Below are 11,076 nucleotides of genomic sequence, written 5' to 3' on the forward strand. Positions count from 1 at the left end.
TAGCGATGACAGGGTCTTGAGTCATGGCTACCAACCTCCCCAGGCACAGACATGTTTTATATTCGTCAGCTGTGTTACATACTCACGGAGCATTCTCGTGGGTATTGCGGGCAGCAATTTATTCAGGAAGAGAATAGGTGCAAACCGAAGCTCACTGAGCTAAGAGCAAGTTACCGCATGTGAGGTGCAAAGGTCTGTGCCATGATCTACACTCTCCGCACATTTACAACACGCAAAGCGAGCTGCACAGGCTCTTGCTCTCCACGGCCCTGGCTCTGTGACCCGGCAGAGACCGAACATGCCTCCCTCACGTGTGTAGTAAGATAACACACCCATGCCGCTTCCCTGAAATAGCTGACACCCCAGAGCAGGACTGGGGTGTCTCACATCATCAAGACGGCTGATGTTATCCCAAACCTGGGCTTGGAGGTGTCAGACACCACATCGATCTACAGTGCATTTGTTCCTTTAGGGACTATAAACCAAAGTGCAGGTGCGATATCTCAGCAGAACTGCCTAGCCGCATACAGCGGGGAGTTTCTTACCTGTAATCCACTTTCCAAAGAAAACACATGCTGTAAGAGTAGAGAACAGGACCAGTACAAGCTTCCATCCTGAACACTTATTCCATAAAACCTCCAAAAACACCATGTGTGACAAGCCAAATTCCTTCTATTCCCCTGGGAAATGGATGATGCGCTGTGAAAAAGAGAAAGAATTCCCGAGAGGAATGAAACACGCGGCAATGATTCTTGCTAAAGACAGGAACGCAAAGGCAGCACCTGGCTCTGCCGACTATGTTCGCATCCTGTGGGGCTGCATCGTGTTGGTGAGGCCACACACAGCTCCTGGCGCCTTCCTGTGAGGGAAAAGCTGCCCATTCCCATTCCCTGACAGCCCCAATTCTTGGGTACAGGAACAGAACGTCACTCTGGAGCAGTTATTCACACTGCAGCCCATGGAGAACCCAACCCTGGAGCAGCTGGATATTCCCTGAAGGAGCTACAGTCCACGGAGAGCCCACACTGGAGCAGATTGGCCCTGAAGGACTGCAGCTTCTGGAGAGCCCGTCCTTGAGCAGGTTCCCCTGACAGGAGCTGCAGCCCATGGAGGACCCATGGTAGAGCAGACTGACCCTGAAGGACATTAGCCCATGAGTTGGTCACCTTAAGGTTATCAACTTCACCTAATGCATCACGACGTTCCAGCGGGGCAGCAAGGAGCTTGCTCAGTGGGATTCAGGTGTCCAAAGGATGTGTTCCCTTCTTGAAAAGGGTGCATCAGGCAAAAGATTGATCCAAGAACAGCAGTGTGATGAAGCGATTTGAACAGCAAAGGGAGCTTAGAAGATAGAGAGCGGTTTTAATCCATGGCAAACCATGTCATTCCCAGTGCAATGGCAGGATGTAGGCAAACTTTTGCATGATTGGGAAGGCCAGGCAGCTGATTATGAGAAAAGGACAGCCTGTAGTGTGTAGCAAAATGCTTATACCCCACAAGATCTTTGGTCTGGGTGGACGGCATGGAGCAGACTCATGGAAAACAGTAACAGGATGCCTCCCTCCATGCATGGGATTTTATACAGTTGCTAGCCAAAGGAGCCTCAAAAATCCATGGAAGAACCTGCCTCATGGTCTTTTTCATCCCTTCAGAGTCTTTCTCTAGACGGTCAAGCCTGATACCACCATGAGAAAAACAGACTTGACTTGGTCAAAAGTAATTTAATTGACTGCTAGTTAGAATAGGTTTGGGTAGTGAGAAACAGAGGCAAAACCTAAAACACCTTCCCTAATGCTCCTTTTTCCCAGAGTCAACTTCACTGCTTTACTCATGAGCCCTCTACCTCCCCCCACTCCTGAGTGGCGCTGGGGGGATGGAGAATGGGGCGTCGAGGTCGGTCCATAATGGTTCCTCTCTGCCAGAACTGTCTCCTCACACTTCTCCTCTGCTCCAGCAGGGGCTTTCTGTGGGCTGCAGTCCTTCAGGATAAACCTGCTCCCACAAGGGCTCGCCATGGTCTGCAGTTTCCTTCAGGGAATATCCACCTGCTGCAGTAGAGGGACCTCCAGGGGTTGCAGTGTGGGTACCTGCTCCACCGTGGTCCTCTCCACAGGCTGCAGATGAATTTCTACGCTGGTAAGGGGAGCACCTCCTCCCCCTTCTTTTTCTCTGACCTTGGTGTTCACAGGGTTGCTTTTCTCATGTTTTTTCCTTGCTGCTCTGCTGCCTTTTGCCCTGCCATAAACATGTTTCCCCAGAGGTGCCACCAGCTTCACTTATTGGCTCAGCTTTGCTCTGGGGTGGGCCCATTTTGCAGCTGGCTTGAATCGGTTGTGTCCAACGTGGAGGCAGCTCCTCACTCTTCCCCTGCAGCCCCCCTGCTACCAAAACCTGGCCACAGACACTCAATAAGCCCAGAAGAGAAGCCTCTTACATTTACCTAGCATCTTTTATCAGTCGCCTTGATTTTATTTTTCACCAACAGGTGAAAGGCGTTTCTTATCATTACCCCATTAGTGCAGAATCGCTCCTCCTATTTCAGTGGTAACTTGAGTCATCTTGTTCCTTCCTGTATTTTTTACAATCTCTAGCCAAGACACTCCTTCCAACAGGTAAGAGCACAAGACTTTTTCAAAGCGAGGAAGGGTGCACAGTGAAAATAGCAAAAGAATACGTTCTAGATGTCTTTTTGGGCAGGTGTATTCCATTTACTGATTCACAAGTGACATCTGAGGATTAATGAATGAGGAAGAATGAAGTGGAGGATGTCTTAGTGTCATTAAGGAAGGAGTATTTTAATAACTAAATCTCTCACTATTTACGTTAGTTAATCAGGTGCTGTTCTGAGATTTGTATTGTAGTTTTAATTACTTTATCTCATTGAACTAATACTTTGTCGATATATAGCGTTCGTCCAGCATGGTTGATTAAAAATAGAACATTCTCTGCTTTGGAATGGTAATATCTATCAAAATGATCTTTGTAATATAAGTGTAAATATTTCTCAAAGCAGGGAGTTAAGGGTTGTGGAAGAAGACTGTAGGCATATATGAAACAGTGGCAGCCAGACGTATGTTCTGCTGTTTTCATTAGTTCAAAATGTTGAATGGTTGAGACGTAAACGTTAATACTCTGTCCTTCAAATAGACTATTATTAAAAGATGTTGTAAATGCCAGTGGGTAAGTGTGCATTTTGGTATGTAGGTGAGCTTTTGTGCCAAGCAGCTCAGCGTGCCTCTGGGGTTCAGTAAAACCAAGGGTTTTACTTAAGGTGCCTTATTGTCCTCCAACCTGTCTTTGAGGTGATTAGGATGATGCGTGGTGTTTTCCTGCAGTGTGCTGACATTGCCTCCCTCTTATACCCTCTGCATTTAGAGAAATGCTCAGCTCTTGCAGGACGCGGCATGCTTGCCAGGCGCTTTCTTACAGCATTAATGGTTCCTCCAGTTTTCTCACCCTATGGAACAACTCTTTCTTCCCTTTAACAGTTCACCAACGTTTTCTGCCAAGAGAGGACAAGAGTACAAGTTTGGAGATAAGACAGATTGCTGGTGCAAGACGACGCAGCCATAGAGACAGGGAAAGGGGTGTGCTGATTGATTTAGCCGGGCTGTGTGAGGAACTGTAAAAGACAAGAGAGTGTCTGGTGGGAGCAGAGTCACAGCTGCTGAGCTGCAGTGTTGCACCTCTGTGGAATGCATTGCTTTTCTCAAGCCTTCTGAGACGGGACCTTGGAGAAGTTTCCCAGGAGGTTGCAGGCGAACCAGAGCAGGCAGCCATTCCCGTTCTCTCTCATTTATGCGTGAGCACTGCACCTGCTCATCTGTCATGAAGCAAAAGCGGGTTTTTCTGTCATCCTCTGTCGCTTCCTTGTCCAGGATAGTGTTCCTACGCAAGTGACACACTGCTCCAGAATCAAAGCAGGCTGGGAAGTATGAAGCACAGCCCAGTCTCCTAGACACATCCAACAAGAGATCCATGATATGGCAGCCTAGTAATATACATAAAATGTTATAGAAATAGTACATATTAAGTATATATTTATAAAAATATTATATATTTATACATTATATAAATTTTATATAAAAATATGCTCTATGTAGTAATGTAAATAAATAATAAACCCCACAGGGCTGGTAGTGGGCATCTTGTGCTTCTGGCCTGCCATCCAAACCCATTTGCAGCCAGATGTTCCTGTACCCATGATTTGGGGCTGTCAGGGAATGGGAATGGGCAGCTTTTCCCTCACAGGAAGGCGCCAGGAGCTGTGTGTGGCCTCACCAACACGATGCAGCCCCACAGGATGCGAACATAGTCGGCAGAGCCAGGTGCTGCCTTTGCGTTCCTGTCTTTAGCAAGAATCATTGCCGCGTGTTTCATTCCTCTCGGGAATTCTTTCTCTTTTTCACAGCGCATCATCCATTTCCCAGGGGAATAGAAGGAATTTGGCTTGTCACACATGGTGTTTTTGGAGGTTTTATGGAATAAGTGTTCAGGATGGAAGCTTGTACTGGTCCTGTTCTCTACTCTTACAGCATGTGTTTTCTTTGGAAAGTGGATTACAGGTAAGAAACTCCCCGCTGTATGCGGCTAGGCAGTTCTGCTGAGATATCGCACCTGCACTTTGGTTTATAGTCCCTAAAGGAACAAATGAACTGTAGATCGATGTGGTGTCTGACACCTCCAAGCCCAGGTTTGGGATAACATCAGCCGTCTTGATGATGTGAGACACCCCAGTCCTGCTCTGGGGTGTCAGCTATTTCAGGGAAGCGGCATGGGTGTGTTATCTTACTACACACGTGAGGGAGGCATGTTCGGTCTCTGCCGGGTCACAGAGCCAGGGCCGTGGAGAGCAAGAGCCTGTGCAGCTCGCTTTGCGTGTTGTAAATGTGCGGAGAGTGTAGATCATGGCACAGACCTTTGCACCTCACATGCGGTAACTTGCTCTTAGCTCAGTGAGCTTCGGTTTGCACCTATTCTCTTCCTGAATAAATTGCTGCCCGCAATACCCACGAGAATGCTCCGTGAGTATGTAACACAGCTGACGAATATAAAACATGTCTGTGCCTGGGGAGGTTGGTAGCCATGACTCAAGACCCTGTCATCGCTATTGTAAGGGACTATGAGACTTTAACCTAGAGCTCAACTTTCTGTTTTGGGTTCAGCTAACACATATGGCTTTCTTCCCTCGGTGGAAAGGTTACCCTCAGGGGCAAAACCAATGCAATGCGTTTGTTCCTACCTCTTCCCTGCAGGCGAAGTGCCTGTCACCGTCAGCATCAAGCCGTCAGTTGTCCTCGTTAGGGAGCAAGTGACTCTGTCCTGCCAGCTGACAGACGGCGTCCCCTCTAACACGCTCGTGTTTTGGTACAAAATGGAAAAGGGAAGGGATGCTCCGCTGTGCTCACCCTCCAGCCCGGGTGGGGTGGCGGAGCACTGCCAGGATGAAGAACAGGGGAGGATTTCGGTGCGCTGGCAGGGAAGGGCGCTTCTTCTGGTTATCCGGCAAGTGCAAGTAGCCGACGAGGGGACATACGTTTGCGCAGTGAATGGTAGTGTTGTCACACAGGAGGCTACCACTCACCTTGAAGTGACAGGTAAGCAGGGAGACTTTCACAGTGAAATGTGACCTGCTGTGACCATGCTGAGTTGCGTTCCCATTGTGACTCTGTGGCTCTGCCTATTCCTTGCTGGACAGCTGAGACCTTGTGTCATGGTTTAGCCCCAGTCAGCAACCAAGCACCACGCAGCTGCTTCCTCGCTGCCCCCACTGGTGGGATGGGGAGAGAATGAGGAGAGTCAATGTGAGGAATCTCCTGGGTTGAGATTAAGACAGTTTAAAAGCAAAATCCACGCTTGCAAGGAAGGAATTCATTCACTCCTTCCCATGGGCAGGCAGGTGTTCAACCATCTCTAGGAGAGCAGGGCCCCATGAGGTGTAACGGTTACTTGGGAAGACAAACGCCATCACTCCAAACGTCCCCCCCTTCCTTCTTCTTCCCCCAGCCCTATATACTGAGCATGACGTCATATGGTGTGGGACATCCCTTTGGTCATTTGGGGTCAGCTGTCCCGGCTGTGTCCCCTCCCAGCTTCTTGTGCACGCGGCCGGGCAAGGGAAGCTGAAAAAGTCCTTGACTAGTGTGAGCACTACTTAGCAACAACTAAATCATCCCCACATTATCCCCGCTGTTTCCAGCACAAATCCAAAACACAGCCCCACACTAGCTGCTATGAAGAAAATCAGCTCTATCCCAGCTGAAACCAGGACACCTTGTCATGGTTCAACCCCAGTAGGCAGCTAAGCGTCGCACAGCTGCTTGTTCGCTCCCTGCCCTGGTGGGATGGAGGGAAGAATCAGAAGGGTGAAAGTACAAAAACCTGTGGGTTGAGGTAAAGAGAGTTTAATAGGTGAAGCAAAACCTGTGCACGCAATCAAAGCAAAATGAGGAATTCATTCACTACTTCCTGAGCATGAGCCAGCAGTGCCCAGGTGGCCAAGGAGGCCACCAGCCCCCGGGCTTGTGTCAGCACTGGTGTGGCCAGCAGGAGCCGGGCAGGGATGGGGCCCCTGTGCTGGGCCCTGGGGAGGCCCCACCTCGAATGCTGGGCTCAGGTTTGGGCCCCTCGGGACAAGAAGGGCCTTGAGGGGCTGGAGCGTGTCCAGAGAAGGGCAGCGGGGCTGGGGCAGGGTCTGGAGCACAAGTGTGCTGGGGGGCGGCTGGGGGGGCTGGGGGGGTTTAGCCTGGAGAAGGGGAGGCTGAGGGGAGCCCTTCTCGCTCTCTGCAGCTGCCTGAAAGGAGGTTGTAGTGAGGTGAGGGGTTGTTCTTTTCTCCCAAGTAACAGGGGATAGGCCAAGAGGAAATGGCCTCAAGTTGCATCAGGGGAGGTTTAGATTGGATTTTAGGAAAAATTTCTTTACTGAACAAGTGGTCAGGCACTGGAACAGGCTGCCCAGAGAGGTGGGGGAGTCACCATCCCTGGGGGTGTTCAAAACAGCGTGTAGATGTGGCACTTCACGGCATGATTTAGGAAGCATGGTGGTGTTGGGTTGATGGTTGGAGTTGATGATCTTAAGGGTCTTTTCCAACCTTAATGATTCTATGGTTCTATGATTCCTATCAGCAGACAGGTGCTCAGCCGTCTCCAGGAAAGCAGGACTACGTCATGCTTAACAGTTACTTTGAGAAAAGGGGAGGTAATAAAGATGCAGGAACAGCTGGAAAGACTTGCTTCAATACTGAATATCTAAAAGCTTGGTACTGAGGGGGACAGGGCATGTGGCTTACCATGTAGGAAAATAGTGCAATGGGGAACGGCATTAAGATGCTGAATATCCCTATATAAGCAACCAATAGTTGTTTTCTGGGATAATGAATGTTCAACCTCTCCAGTTAGGGCTGTTTTCCTTTGTAAAATGAAAAAAACAATTACTCAGAGCTATTAGGGAGCGTATTCACTGATGATATTTACCTAATTCACTGATTCACATGAAGATATGGCAAAGGCCCCTTTTCCCTCCTCATTAGAAATCTCCTGTCTCAGAAGACCTGTCCCAAATGCAAACCTGAAAGCGCTTCCCAAAAGCACCTGATCAGATCTGACCTCCTGCTGGACAGGTCACACTCTGGAGCTTAGTTTGAGTGCATGGAAACACCTAGTACCCACAAGTCTGGCATCAGTCTATTCCGCAGGTCAATGGCATGTTTGAAGGCCCTTTTTGTTTCATTTCTTTTGAACCTACCACGGGCGAGGCTGACTTGATGCCTCTTGTTGGGTAAGAGACGGAACAATTGCTTGCTGTTCTTCCTTTCCACACCGTTCCCTTTTATCGACCTATATGATATCCCCCTCAGTCACGTCGAGCGTGCTCACCTATTTTGCAAACTCCCAGATGCTCTTCCCGACCTTTGATCACCCAGGCTAACTGGGATTCCCTATATCTCTGTGGCAAGATGCCCTAGTGCTCAGCATTGTTGGAGTCCAGGTAAGCGGCCCTTTTGATCTGACCAGGTGTGGCTCTTTTTATGAGCTATGACTTTTTAGAGCAACGTACTAATGCTTTCTGGGTTTTCTTGGTCTATGTTGTTGTTGTTTTGCAGTAACTCTGACTTTGTTTCACCCTCATTGCGCTAACTCTGTTACAGCCGTTGGGTACAAGCCAGTTTTGGACAGGGTTGTGCAAGAGGAGGGCATGTGTCGCTACACTTGTAAGTCAAAACAATGGTACCCAAAGCCTGAAGTCACTTGGATGCGCTACGGAGGAGACACGGTAAACGTGGAGGCCGAGACCAATGTAACCTGGAGCGAGACAGACCATTTCACGGTGCAAAGCATCATCACAGTGCCTTGTGATAATGTAGATGTGGTGTGCGTAGTCGAACTCATCAAATACAAGATAAGACAAATGGGTAGGTCACATTTTTACACCTGCATCTGCTTTGTTGAGGGAATCATATTCCTCCAGTATTGCTAGAAAAGCTGAAATTGGACAGGTCTCGGCACCTTCCCCGAAGCCCCACTGTCCTGCAGAATCTAACCATGCAGGAGAAATCCCTGCTGTTGGGCGACGGAGGTTTGGGTTGGCCTTGTGGCATCTTCAGGGGAACACCATGAAACGATGACTCAGGCAAGTGCTCAGAACGACCTCACGGCTCTGCCTCTTTGGGCTGAGTTCAGCCGTAGCTTAAGGGGCTCATAGCTTTCCCTTAGTTGGAACAGTCTGAACCTGAGTATTGTTCTCTTGAGCATCACTTCTGGTTTTTCCCTTCTCACCTGATGCCACAGGCTGTACCGCTTGCCATTCGGGAAGAGCTTCTTGTACGCAGTCCTGTCTGTTTTCCTTTATTTCAACAGTTTCACTCTTACACACAGAAAGCTCATACAACTCTTTCAAGTGTGGAATTATTAAAAATGAAAGGCTCAAAAGCCAGATTGCTTTGGTTAGAGAGAAAACAACAACAAAAGTGCAGGTGTTCTGTGAGACCTCTTTCATCGTGTACTTGGTGTTTCTGTGTTGTGTCAGATGCAGTGGTGTTTAATTGCCTCTGTTACAGGTTCCATGAATGAAATTATTGCACTAGAGTCAAGCAATTGTACGTACAAGGGCAAAGTAAGAGGTTTCCATGAAAAGCCTGAAGTGATGTGGGTTAATCACGAAGGAGAAGATCTATCCTCACTGGCCCAGACAAGCCTTCTACTGGAGGCAGACAATAGTTTTGCAGTAGAAAGCTCCATCGAGGTACCCTGTGGACAACCGCCACCTTCTTTTGTGACTACTGATAGGGGGCACAGTCCACGGCTTGCTCAGCAGTCAGGTATGCAGCAATTAAGACTTCTATCGTGTACTTTGGCATTCTCCGAGGGAGCAAAGCTGCTCTCTTTTCACTCGGATACTGCATCACCCTCCACTCAAGGGAAGGGCGGGCCTAATGCTGTGAATGATTTCACTTAGTTTCCCACAACTCTCAAGAGCTGAATCCGTTTTGGAGTGTCACAAAAAGTTGCAACCGGCCCACGCTGACCGAGGAGAGGGGCCAGGACACAAAGCGTAGATTCGCAAGGGGAGTATTTTTCTTCAGGTGATGAGTCCCAGCCAAAGTGGGAAACCCAAATGTGATTTTACACATGGTTCTTATACCTCCCAAGCGTTCAGTTACAACATGATTTCATTAATCACTACTTAACACATACACACTACTGCTTGCAAAGCAATGATAATTCCATGGTGTCATCATCCATCTGCTTCTTTATTGATCCAGACGTCCCCGGATTCGGTCTTGCTCAGTTACTCACCTATGGCACCAGATAATGGGAGCGCTTCACAGAGGTGTTAGAGAGGCCGGGATGCTGGCATCATCTTGGCAGTCCAGGAGTACCCTTTACCCTTTGTGGATGGCTTTAAGGTTCTGAGAAACAAAGGTCCTTACCTCCAGGTGGGCCTGTCCTCTGCTGACCCCAGGAAAGCCAGGAAGAGAGTGGGCTCCTGAGCTAAGTGCACGCTAGCTTGTTTCCCAGAATGAACCTCTATTTTTCCATGTTAGGGCAGAGAAGTTTTTCTGGCAGATCTTCAGCCTGTTGGCTCGTGAGATTTGTACCAGGAAGGAAGGACTTAGGCTATTAGAGGGTTATTCTGCCCAAAATGAGTTTGAGCAGCAAGGCTAAGGCTGAGCTACTGAGCTTTCCTCTGAAATTTCTTCTTTGTGAAAGCTTTGAAGGTCAACATGTCTTAAATTAAAATACTTCCGTGGTATCTCTTAGAACAATATTGCTCCCTTCAGAGATAGTGGCCGCTGGAATAAAAATAGACAACCATTGCAAAGACTACAAATCATATAATACGTCCAAAGTAAAAAGAAGTTAATCCTTCCCAGTTTATCTCAAAACCGTTTTTGAGTGTGTATATGTGGAAAATGCTTGGACAAAGGGCAGCGAATATAAAATGCAACTACCAGTGTCTCATTTCAAGTTCCTTTAGGAGCTCTCGTGTTCCCCATCATATTTCCAGATGAATGATTTTTGTCTGAAAGTGTTCTTCAACTAAACATGGCAAAATAGTGCAGATAATGTGAGACCATGGGTCCTCTGAAAGGTAGGTATTATGTATGTAAATTAATGTTATTTTCCTATCGCATTTCTCCACTTTTCAGAGAAGAGTAACGTGCCCTGGATTATCTGCTTCCTTCTTCTCATTATTTTAACAGGTAAGTTATTTCCCCACTGCCCAGTTCTTCTTCCCAGTGAAGACGCATCCCCAGGGCCAGTGGTGGGCTGGCTTTTGCGTCTTCCTTTTTGCGGGGGATGCCTCCCTGTGGACACCAAATGTCCCCCGGGAAAGGCCCTCTGTGGCAGCCACGGCCCTTGCACCGAGGGAGATGTGGGGTTGCCCTGGTGGGTGGCTGGTGGTGTCCAGGCTGGCGGAGGCGTTGGTGCAGGCAGGAGCATGAGGGCTGTTGAGAGAAGGCCGTGGGGTGGCTGATGGGGTGGAGAGCCCGTGTCCCCTACGAGCCCTGGGTTCTGGTGGGGAAGTGGGTGTTTGGGTCTGGTGGCAAAAAGATGTGGCGGAGGCACGTGAGG

This window comes from Phalacrocorax aristotelis, chromosome 29 (assembly GCF_949628215.1).
Source record: "Phalacrocorax aristotelis chromosome 29, bGulAri2.1, whole genome shotgun sequence".
Lineage (NCBI taxonomy): Eukaryota > Metazoa > Chordata > Aves > Suliformes > Phalacrocoracidae > Phalacrocorax > Phalacrocorax aristotelis.